Genomic DNA, 12,344 nt, shown 5'->3' on the forward strand with positions numbered 1-12,344 from the left:
CCATTTGCTGAATTCTAATTTTTAAGGAATTATTTTCTTCAGTGAGCTTTTGTGCTTCCTTTTCCATTTGACCAGTTCTACTTTTTAAGGATTTTTTTTTTCTTCAGTGAATTTTTGTGCCTCTTTTTCCATTTGGCCTAGTCTGTTTTTTAAGGTGTTATTTTCTTCAGTATTTTTTTTTTGTATCTCCATTACTAAGCTGTTGACTTGCTTTTCATGATTTTCTTGCATCACTCTCTTTTCTCTTCCCAATTTTTCCTCTACCTCTCTTACTTGATTTTCAAATCCTTTTTGAGCTCTACATGGCCTGTGACCAATTCATATTTGTCCTGGAGGCTTTAGATGTGGGAGCTTTGACTTTGTTATCTTCTTCTGAGTGTTTGTTTTGATCTTCCTTAGTAATTTAGTAACTTTCTATGGTCAGAATTTTTTTCCGTTGTTTGCTCATTTCCCCAGCCTATTACTTGACTTTTAACTCTTTGCTGAAGCAGGACTCTGTTTCCAGGGTGGATGGCACATTGTGCCAAGCATTAGGGGTTTTGTGCCACTGTTTTCAGATATACTTCTAGGGACCTGTAAGTTTTCAGTTCTTCCAAAGTGACATCATCTAAGGAGAGATGTGTTTACTACTCTCTTGGCCTGTGTTCTGGTCTGTGAATGACCACAAGCATTCTTTTCTGCCCTGGAACTGTGAGGAGGGTACTCCCTCCACTGTGCCTACAAGCTCTTCTGTGTTAGTGCTCCTCCTTGCCCTAGAACTGCCACCGAGGACTGTGACCCACATCCAAGTATGGGCAAAGCAACAGAGTCTTGCCTCAGTGCTAGCAAAAAGGCCGCTGTAATCACCTTCTGACCAGTTGTTCGACCACCTTACCATCTGTGTGCTGAGAGCTCTGGAAGCATCCACTGCCACTGCCACTGCCATTGCTGATTCAGTCACTCCCCAAGGCCTGCTTCTGCTTCTCTGGAGCTGCGTCTGTGCTGGTGCACAGCCTGTGCTGGATTGTGCTCTGCTCTTATACAGGTATGACAGACCTTTCCTGACAACCTTCTAAGTTGCCTTGGGCTAGAAAATTTTTTTCACTCTGTCTTTTTGTAGGTTCTGCCATTCCAGAATTCCTTTAAAGTCATTACTTAAAGGTATTTGGAGGTGTTTGGGGGAGAGCTCAGGTGAGTTTCTGCCTTAACTCCACCATCTTAGCTCTACTTCCCCCATTTAATTGTTCTTTAAATGTTTAGTAGGGATACATCTTGTTCTCAGGATTTTTTTCTTAGGGAGCTCATTGATGGCTTGTTCAATTTCTTTTTCTAAGATGGAGTTATTATTATAATATTCTATTTCTTCTTCTGTTATTTTGGGCATTTTATATTTTTTGTAAATATTCATCCATTTCACTTAGATTGTAAGATTTATTCACATACGCTTGGGCAAAATAACTCCTAATAATTGCTTTAATTCCATCTTCATTGGTAGAGAATCTACCCTTTTCATTTTGTACCTCTTTTTACCATATGGCCAATTCTGTTTTTAAGATGTTATTTTCTCCAGTATTTTTTGTGACTCATTCACCAAGTTGGTGACTCTCTTTTCATGATTTTCTTGCATAACTCTCATTTCTTTTCCAAGTTTTCCTGTACCTCTCTTCCTGGATTTTTAAAATCCTTTTTGACTCTTCTCCCCTCCCCAGAGCCCCAGCTCCTGGGAAGGACCGATCTTGTCCTGCAAGTCCCACCATGCCCAAGCAGAGAGTCACCTTCCAGAATGTGGGAATTGAAGAGAATGGAGAGGATCTCCCCAAAAAGAAGCTGGTGGATCCTGTGACAGGAGCAGGGGGCCCTGGGAGCCGGTTCAAAGGCAAACATTCTTTGGACAGTGATGAAGAAGATGATGCGGGACTTCCACTTCTGGGAGCCAAGATGGCTGAGTGAAAAGGTAGTCGCTCTCACTCTCCCTGTCAACCTCTGAAAACCCAGAAAATATCACCCAGAAAAAAAACCCTGGAACACTGAACTAGAAGAAAGACAGGAGCAGCAGTGCAGCAGCCCAGCAAACGGGTCTCCCAGTGCCTCAGCAAAAATAAGGGAGGCAGAACTACAAGGGGCCCCAGGCAGATAAGTACCCTGCAGCATTCATCTGAAAGGAGGTGAAGAAAACAACCTAAAGGCTTCCTAAAGCCCTGGCCTTGCTGATTCCAACCCAACACCAGGTGAGCTGTAGGAGCCCTGAAGCCTCCAATTGTGAAGAAATCCTGAAGCCCAGGTGGTAGAGCAGGCAAACACCAACACCTGGACCTCCGAGTGCCTCAGTGAGGGGGGGAACCGGTGGAAACCAGCTCAGAAAACCACCAGGAGCCTCGGCACTCCACCGCAAAGGAATCTCCCAGTGCATTAGCAGAAACGAGGGAGACAACACTGCAGGGGCCCCAGGCAGATAAACACCTGCAGCACCCATCTAAAAGGAGCTGAAGAAAGCTAAAGGAAAGGAAAAGCAGGCAACCTAGAATTGCCTGAAAGTTCCAGCCTTGCTGATTCCAGCCCAACACGAGGTAAGCTGCCAGAAACCTACAGCCTCCAATTCCTAGCATAAGAGGCCCCAGCACGCAAAGCCAGTGACCAAGACCTAGGCTCCCAACACAAGAAGCTTGGGTCAGTACCCTCTGTTCCCCAGCAGGAGAGCTCAATCTCTTTAAAGGCCAGGGAATAAAGAAACACCATGAGTAAAAAGAAAGTACCATAGATTCATATTATGAGAAGAGTGAAGATCAAGACAGAAATTCTGAAGAGGACAACATTGTCAACAAACCCACATCTGCAACAACAAAAGGGAATATAAACTGGTCTGAAGCCCAAAAAGCCTTCTTAGAAGAGCTCAAGAAGGATTTTAATAGTCAAATGAGAGAGGTAGAAGAGTCCTTCAAAAATACAATTGGCCAATTGGAAAAAAAATACACTGAAGAAAACAAGTCCCTAAAAAACACAATTGGCCAATTGAAGAAGGAAGGACAAAAACTAACAGAAGAGTACACTGAAGAAAACAAGTCCATAAAAAAAAACAATTGGCCAGTTGAAGAAGGAAGTACAAAAACTAACAGAAGAAAACAATCTGTTAAAAACTAGAATTGGACAAATGGAAACTAATGTCTCTATGAGAGAGCAAGAATCAAACAGAAACAAAAAAATGAAAAAATAGATGAAAATGTAAAATACCTCATCAGTAAAACAACCGACCTGGAAAATCGACTCAGGAGAGACAATTTAAAAATTATTGGACTACCTGAAAATCATGATGAAAAAAAGAGCCTGGACAGTATCTTTCAGGAAATCATAAAGGAAAACTGCCCGAAGTCCTAGAACCAGAAGGGAAAATAACCATAGAAAGAATCCACTCACCACCTGAAAGAGATCCCAAATTGACAACGCCAAGGAATATAATAGCAAAATTCCAAAATTACCAGATGAAAGAGAAGGTGCTGCAAGCAGCCAGAAAGAAACAATTTAAATATCATGGAACCACAGTCAGGATTACACAGGACCTTGCAACTTCTACAGTAAAAGACCACAGGGCATGGAACATGATATTCCTAAGGCAAAGGAGCTTGGAATGCAGCCAAGGATCAATTACCCAGCAAAAATGAGCATCATTTTTCAAGGGAGGAGGTGGATATTCAACAAATAGGAGACTTCCAAACTTTCCTGATAAAAAGACCAGAGCTCAACAAAAAATTTGATCTTCAAGTACAGGACTCAAGAAGGACTTAAAAAGGTAAATGGGACAGAAGGATACAATATGTTGTTAATGGGGGGCTGTTTAAACCCCTACAAGGGAATATGAGACTTGCAACCCTTGAGAACTGTATTGTTATTACACCTTGTTAAAGGAGTATACATAAAGAGGGTGGATATTAGTTGACTTTGATGTAATGATAAAAAAAAATCTAATCAAGTGGGTTAAATGGATCCAAATAAGTGGATCAATCTGATCTTAGAAAATGTACTGAGAAAGGAGGAGGCAGACAAGGGTAAATTACATTACAGGAAAAGACACAAAATCCTATTACAGCAGAGGGAAAGAAGGGGAGGGGAGCATTGTTTGAACCTTACTCTCATCAGATTTGGCTCAAGAAGGGCATAATATAATCAGTTAGGTATAGAAATCTAACTTGCCCTATAGGCAGTAGGAGGGAAAAGGGGAAAGAAAAGGGAGGGGGAAAGAAAAGGGAGGGGGAAGAAGGGAGGGAAGCAGCAGTAAGACTAAAGGGGAAGAAAAGGGAAAGGGATAATAAAAGGGGGAAGGGACTGAAGGAGGCAGTGGTCAAAAGCAAAACACTAGTGAAGGGGGAAAGGAAAAAGGAGAAAGAAAAGCATAAATGGGGGAAAGGATGGAGAAAAAGACACAGATAGTAATCATAACTGTGAATGTGAATGGGATGAACTCTCCCATAAAACGGAAACGGATTGCAGAATGGATTAAAAACCATAATCCTACAATATGTTGTTTACAGGAAACACATTTGAAAAAGAGTGACACATACAGGGTAAAGGTAAAAGGCTGGAGCAGAATATATTATGCGTCAGCTGAAGTAAAAAAGCAGGGGTAGCAATCCTGATCTCAGACAAAGCAAAAGCAAAAATAGATCTAATCAAAAGAGATAAGGAAGGAAACTACATCCTGCTAAAAGGCACCATAGACAATGAAGTAATATCATTACTAAACATATATGCACCAAATGGTATAGCATCCAAATTCTTACAGGAGAAGTTCAGGGAGTTACAGGAAGAAATAGACAGCAAAACTATACTAGTGGGGGACCTGAACCTCCCCCTCTGCACTAGATAAGTCTAACCACAAAATAAACAAGAAAGAAGTTAAGGAGGTGAATAGAACATTAGAAAAGTTAGGTATGATAGACCTCTGGAGAAAACTGAATGGGGATAGAAAGGAATATACTTTTTTTCTGCAGTACATGGCACATACACAAAAATTGACCATGTACTAGGGCATAAAAACCTCACAATCCAATGCAGAAAGGCAGAAATATTAAATGCATCCTTTTCAGATCATGATGCAATAAAAATTATATGTAATAAAGGGCCATGGAAAGATAGACTAAAAAATAATTGGAAACTAAATAATCTAATCCTAAAAAATGATTGGGTCAAACAACAAATCATAGAAACAATCAATAATTTCATTCAAGAGAATGACAATAATGAGACAACATACCAAAACCTATGGGATGCAGCGAAAGCAGTTCTTAGGGGAAGTTTTATATCTCTAAATGCTTACAGAAATAAAATAGAAAAAGAGGAGATTAATGAATTGGGCATACAACTAAAAAAACTAGAAAAAGAACAAATTAAAAATCCTCAACTAAACACCAAATTAGAAATATTGAAAACCAAAGGAAAAATTAATAAAATTGAAATTAAGAAAACTATTGAACTAATAAATAAAACTAAGAGCTGGTTTTATGAAAAAACCAATAAAATAGATAAGCCTTTGGTTAATTTAATTAAAAAAAGAAAGAAGAAAACCAAATTACTAGTATCAAGAATGAAAAGGGTGAAGCTACCACCAAGGAAGAGGAAATTAAAACAATAATTAGGAATTATTTTGCCCAACTATATGCCAACAAATTTGACAATCTTAGTGAAATGGATACATATTTACAAAAATATAAATTGCCCAGATTAACCGAAGAGGAAGTAAAATACTTAAATAACCCCATCTCAGAAAAAGAAATTGAACAAGCCATTGATGAACTCCCTAGGAAAAAATCTCCAGGGCCAGATGGATTTACATGCGAATTCTATCAAACATTTAAAGAACAATTAATTCCAATACTATATAGACTATTTGGGAAAATAGGTGAAGAAGGAGTCTTACCCAATTATTTTTATGATACAAATATGGTGTTGATACCTAAACCAGGAAGAGTCAAAAAGAGAAAGAAAATTATAGACCAATTTCTCTAATGAATATAGATGCAAAAATTTTAAACAAAATACTAGCAAGTAGATTGCAGCAACTTATCACAAGAATAATACACTATGACCAGGTAGGATTTATACCAGGAATGCAGGGTTGGTTCAATATTAGGAAAACTATCAGCATCATTGAGCATATCAACAACAAAACCAACAGAAACCACATGATCATCTCAATAGATGCAGAAAAAGCTTTTGATAAAATACAACACCCATTCCTATTAAAAACACTAGAAAGCATAGGTATAAATGGAGTCTTCCTTAAAATAATAAATAGCATTATCTAAAACCTTCAGCAAGCATTATATGTAATGGGGACAGGCTAGAAGCATTTCCAATAAGATCGGGGTGAAACAAGGATGTCCATTATCACCACTGTTATTCAATATTGTACTGGAAACCTTAGCTTTAGCAATAAGAGAAGAAAAAGAAATTGAAGGCATTAGAATAGGCAAAGAAGAAACAAAGCTATCACTCTTTGCAGATGACATGATGATATACTTAGAGAATCCTAGAGAATCAAGTAAAAAACTACTTGAAATAATAAACAACTTTAGCAAAGTTGCAGGCTATAAAATAAACCCACATAAATCATCAGCATTTCTATATATTACCAACAAAGCCCAACAGCAAGAGATAGAAAGAGAAATCCCATTTAAACTTACTGTAGACATTATAAAATATTTAGGAGTCTACCTCCGAAAAAACCCAGGAACTCTATGAACACAATTACAAAACACTTTTCACACAAATAAAATCAGATCTAAATAATTGGAAAAACATCAGTTGCTCATGGGTAGGCCGAGCTAATATAATAAAAATGACAATCCTACCTAAGCTAATTTACTTATTCAGTGCCATACCAATCAAACTACCAAAAATTATTTTATAGAGTTAGAAAAAATAATAACAAGATTCATTTGGAAAAAAAAAGGTCCAGAATATCAAAGGAACTAATGAAAAGAAATGCAGGGGAAGGTGGCCTAGCAATTCCAGATCTTAAATTGTATTATAAAGCAGCAATCATCAAAACTGCTTGGTACTGGCTAAGAAATAGGGAGGTGGATCAGTGGAATAGGTTAAATATGCAAGACACAGTAGTCAATGACTATAGTAATCTATTATTTGATAAACCCAAAGACCCCAGCTTCTGGGATAAGAACCCACTCTTTGAAAAAAACTGCTGGGAAAACTGGAAAAGAGTATGGCAGAAACTAGGCATAGACCCAAATCTCACACCATATACCAAAATAAAGTCAAAATGGGTTCATGACTTAGATATAAAGGCTGATACCATAAGTAAACTGGGAGAACAAGGAATAGTTTACCTATCAGATCTATGGAGAACAGAAGAATTCATGACCAAACAGGAGATAGAGAACATTATGAAAAGCAAAATGGATAATTTTGATTACATTAAATTGAAAAGTTTTTGCACAAACAAAGCCAATGCAACTAAGATTAGAAGGAAGGTAGAAAATTGGGAAAGAATTTTTACAACCAGTCTCTCTGATAAAGGCCTCATTTCTAAAATAATAGAGAATTAAGACAAATTTATAAGAACACAAGCCATTCCCCAATTGATAAATGGTCAAAGGATATGAACAGACAGTTCTCAGATGAAGAAATTAAAGCCATCTATAGTCATATGAAAAAATGCTCTAAATCATTATTGATTAGAGAAATGCAAATCAAAACAACTCTGAGGTACCACATCACACCTATCAGATTGGCCAACATGACAAAACAGGAAAATGATAAATGTTGGAGAAGATGTGGGAAAATTGGAACACTAATACATTGTTGGTGGAGTTGTGAAATGATCCAACCATTTTGGAGAACAATTTGGAACTATGCCCAAAGGGCTACAAAAATGTGCATACCCTTTGATCCAGCAATAGCACTTCTAGGGCTATATCCCAAAGAGATCAAAAAATGGGAAAAGGACCCACATGTACAAAAATATTCATAGCAGCTCTTTTTGTGGTGGCAAAGAATTGGAAATTGAGAGGATGCCCATCAATTGGGGAATGGCTGAGCAAGTTGTGGTATATGAATGTAATGGAATACTATTGTGCTCTAAGAAATGATGAACAGGCTGACTTCAGAAAAACCTGGAAAAACTTACATGGTCTGATGCTGAGTGAAGTGAGCAGAACCAAGAGGACTTTGTACACAATAACAGCCACATTATGCAATGACTAAGATTGTGAAACTGAACCCTTCTCAGCATTACGAGGATCAAAGACATCTCCAGAGGCCTCGGGATGGAAAATGCTGTCCACATCCAAAGAAAGAACTATGGAAGTCGAATCGCTATCACTTATTTTTACCTTCTGTTGAGTTTTGTTTCATCTTTCTGATGGTTCCCCCTATTGGTTTTAATTTTTACTTACAACTTCACTAATGTGAAAATATGTTTAGTGGTTATGTAAATGTAAAGCCTATATCAGATTGTGCGCCATCTTGGGGAGGGTTGGGGGGAGGAATGGGGAGAAAAATTTTCAACTCAAAAGCATATGGAAGTGATTGTTGATAAATCAAAATAAATTAATTAAAAAAAAGAAAAAGAAAAGAAAAAAAGAAAAGGAAAATAAAGCCAATGCAACCAAGATTAGAAGGGAAGCACACACACACAAAAAATGATGATGAAGATGTTTCTAGCAAGTATGTCATCCTAGCTTCAGAAGATGTTGAAGATCAGGAGGCGGCCACACTCCCAAGTGAGGGTGGTGTTCATGTCACACCCTTCAACCTGCAGGAGGAGATGGAAGAGGGCTATTTTGATTCAGATGGCAACTTTTCTGCACCAGGAAGCCCAGATTCAGGACAGCTGGCTAGACAACATTGACTGGGTGAAGATCTGGGAGTGCCCTCCAGGCCAGGCCCCTGCCTCAGATTCAGAGGATGACAGCCCTGGCCAGACTCCACTGGGCCCTCAGGCCCTCCTAGAGGGTCTCTTGAAGATGCTGTTGCTGGGGGACACAGTTGCTGGGGCACTGAGGCATCTAGGTGCTCAGAAGGGTAATGAAGGACCCCAGTGACCAAATTCCCCACAACGATTAGACCGGCTCTCAGGATTGGCTGACCAGATGGTTGCCCGGGGTAACCATGGAGTGTACCAGGAGACCAGGGAATGGCTTGCTGTGAGGCTGAAAGCACTGGGGGCCACACCCTAGGGCTGCCTGACACAGCACGTCGTCCTGTCCTGGAAACGTTTGCTAAAGAGGTTGGGGAGGGGGAGCTGGAGACCCCAACCCTAGCCCAAGGAGGAGAAGCAGCTGCTTGGCTGATGTGATGTGGGAATATAAATGGGAAAACACAAATGATGCTGAACTCTATGGGCCCTTCACCAGTGCCCAGATGCAGGCCTGGGCAGATGAAGGCTATTTCCCAGATGGTGTTTATTGCCAGAAGATGGATCCCCCTGAAGGCCAGTTCTACAACTCCAAACATTAGATTTCAGTCTCTATTTCTGAACTTGTTTTTATTTTTCAGGTAGAGGAAGAGGGCTACGGCAAACACTTCCAGGAAGAGGCCCTGGGCTTAGTGTGGGGCTCATATGGACCTTAGTTGGGATGGCGGGGAGGGCGGGGAAATTGTACCAGTCTTGGCAGGGGGCGTCATTTCCTGTCTCAATAAAAATCTCTAGTTTTGTAAAAGAGGTGTCCAATGTGGGGAAAGGGAGAGGGCGTAGTTGCACAAACAGCCTGAGTTCCCTTTGCTGTCCACCCTAGAGAAGTGCTGCTGCCTCAGGCTGGCCAGAATGGGCCTTCGTTCCTAAATCACAATATCCTGGTCCATGCTGGGCCTCCCCTCTTCTCCTCTTCCCTTCTCCTCACTTCTCCACTCCCCTAGATCAGACCTCCCATGAAATGGATGGAATGATCCTTGCTAGGGCTGGCCGTCCAGAAAGATCCCTGTCCTCCCAGGGGTTCTAGCCTGACTTTGCTACTGACCAGTGTGTGAACCATGAGCATGTATATATATATGACTTCCTCCTCTCTGGGCCTGGATCTGGTTCCGTGTTGAAAGATCCCATGAGGGAGGCCTGAGCTTGAGTCAGGATACCTGGGTTTGAATCTCAAACTGCCTGTCTATGGACCTGCCTAATTCTAGTTTCTTCCCTGAGCCTCATTCTCCTTATCGTAAAATGGGGATAATCACACTACCTACCTCTCAGGGTTGTTGTGGGGAATGCACTTTGTAAACCTTAAAGTGCTTAAGAAATGTGACTTATTATAGCACTTCAAGATGCTTTGTCAAGGGAAAAAAATAAAATAAAATCCTTTTTGAGCTCTTCCAGGAATTCTTTTTGGATCCTGTGTCCAATTCACATTTTTCTTCAAACTTTGTATCTGCAGCTGTTTTGACTGTGTTGTCTTCTCCTGAGTATGTGTCTTGATCTTCCCTGTCATCAGAGTAACTTTCTACGTTCAGGGGTTTTTTGTTTTTTGTTTTTTTCTTGGTTGTTTGCTCATTTTTTTCTAGCCTATTTCTTGACTTTTAACTTTATGTTAAGGTTAGGCTCCATTCTCTAGGTGGAGGGGCATTATTCCAAGCTTCAGGTCTTTCTTGCTGCTGTTTTAGAAACTAGATCTGAGGTTCTCTAGGTTTTTGGTGCTTTCAAGGTGGTATGATCTAGGGACAGGCATGGTCACTGTCCTCCTGGCCTCTGTTCTGGCCTTTACCCAAGAAGGGACCTTGTTCCCCTGTAGCCACCACTGCTAGCACTCCTTCTGGCCCTAGGACCATGACCAGGTCTCCCATTCTCCTTTAGCTCCAATTGCCAGTGCTCCCCTCTGTCTTGGAATTGAGACAAGGGTCCCTACTCCCCTATGAGTGACCAGAAGCACTGCTCTCTGGCCTGAAACCACAACCATGGCCCCTGCTCCCCTGCAGATGCAAGTGCTTTCACTCCTTTTAGCCCTGGGATAAAGATCTGGACTACGTATGGGCAATCCCACAGGGTCCTGAACCCAGTGCTAGCAAAGTGTCCCCTGCAATCTCCTAATGAATTGTCTTTACCCCCCCCCCAACACACACCCTCTGTGGGCTTAGAGTTCCCAGAGCTGCTGCTACCACCAGTGCAGCCACCTCCAAGACCTATTGTTGGCCCTGTGGTACAGCCTGAGCTGGGCTCCGGCTCCAAACACCACCCTGGTGAGATAGACCTTTCCTACTAACCTCCTAAGTTGTCTTTGGCTAGAAAATTGTTTCACTCAAGCTTTTGTTGGTTTTGCCACTCCAGAATGTGATTTGAGGTGTTATTTTAGAGTTTGTTTAGAGGGGAATTTGGGAGAGTTTGGCTGAGTGCTTCTCTACTCTGCTTTTTTGGCTCTCTCAATTTTCTCAACTCTTATTCTTCTTGACCTCTCTGAAGCCTTTGACACTATGTATCACTTCCTTCTCCTTGATACTCTCTTCTCTTGAATATGCCCCACTCTCTCCTCTGACAATGCCACCACCCCGGTGCAGGCCCTCATCACTTCATGCTTGGGCTATTGCAAGAGCCTACTGGTGGGTCTTCCTGCCCCAAGGCTCTCTTCTCCAGTCCATCCAAATTTCAGTGGCTCCCTATTGCTTCCAGGATCAATTACAAAATCCTCTATTTAGTAGTCTTCTTATGTCTACCCTCCTCTGATCCAATGACACTGGTTTCTTTGCTGTTCCACACACAAGACACTCCATCTCTCAGCTCTGTGGCTCTTCTACATGCCTGGAACTCCTCTCCTCATCTTCACTGACTGGTTTCCTTGGATTCCTTCAAGTCCCAACCAAAATCTCATCTTCTACAAGAAGCCTTTTGCAACCCCCTTTAATTCGAGCACCTTCTGTCTCTATTATTTTCTATTTTTCCTGTGGATAACATGTTTGTACATATGTTTTCATGTTGTCTCCCTCCCTGAGGACAGGGATTGTCTTTTGCCTCTTTTTGTATCCTCAGGGAATAGCACAGTGCCTGGCACATAGTAGGAACTTAATAAGTGTTGAATGATTATTTCACTTGGTTATCTCATTGGTTCCTATGAATTCAAATATCACCTCTGTGAAGATGATTCTTAGATCTATTTATCTAACCCAAACTTCTCTCCCGACCTCCAAGCTCACATCTTTAACTGCCTATTAGACATTTGCAATCCAATAAACATTTATTAAATGCCTACTATGTACCAGACACTGTGCTAAGTGCTGGGGATACAATTAATATAAAAGAAAGATAATCCCTGCCCTCAAGGAGCTCACAATCTAATGGGGGGAAACAATACACAAAAGGAGGCAGGAAAACAGGTGCGTGGGGGAAACCAGGGGGTATCTCATTCCATAAGGTTGAAACCAGGGAGAGCAGCCAATGC

At 40.8% G+C, this 12,344-nt stretch overlaps 1 pseudogene; it reads left to right on the forward strand.

Moving 5' to 3' along the window:
• The first annotated feature begins 1,724 nt into the window (after positions 1-1,724).
• Positions 1,725-9,467, forward strand: LOC110204279 (CD2 antigen cytoplasmic tail-binding protein 2-like; annotated as a pseudogene).
• The last annotated feature ends 2,877 nt before the right edge of the window (positions 9,468-12,344 follow it).

Source organism: Phascolarctos cinereus, unplaced genomic scaffold (genome assembly GCF_003287225.1).
Source record: "Phascolarctos cinereus isolate Bilbo 61053 unplaced genomic scaffold, phaCin_HiC Scaffold_8;HRSCAF=390, whole genome shotgun sequence".
Taxonomy (NCBI): Eukaryota; Metazoa; Chordata; class Mammalia; order Diprotodontia; family Phascolarctidae; genus Phascolarctos; species Phascolarctos cinereus.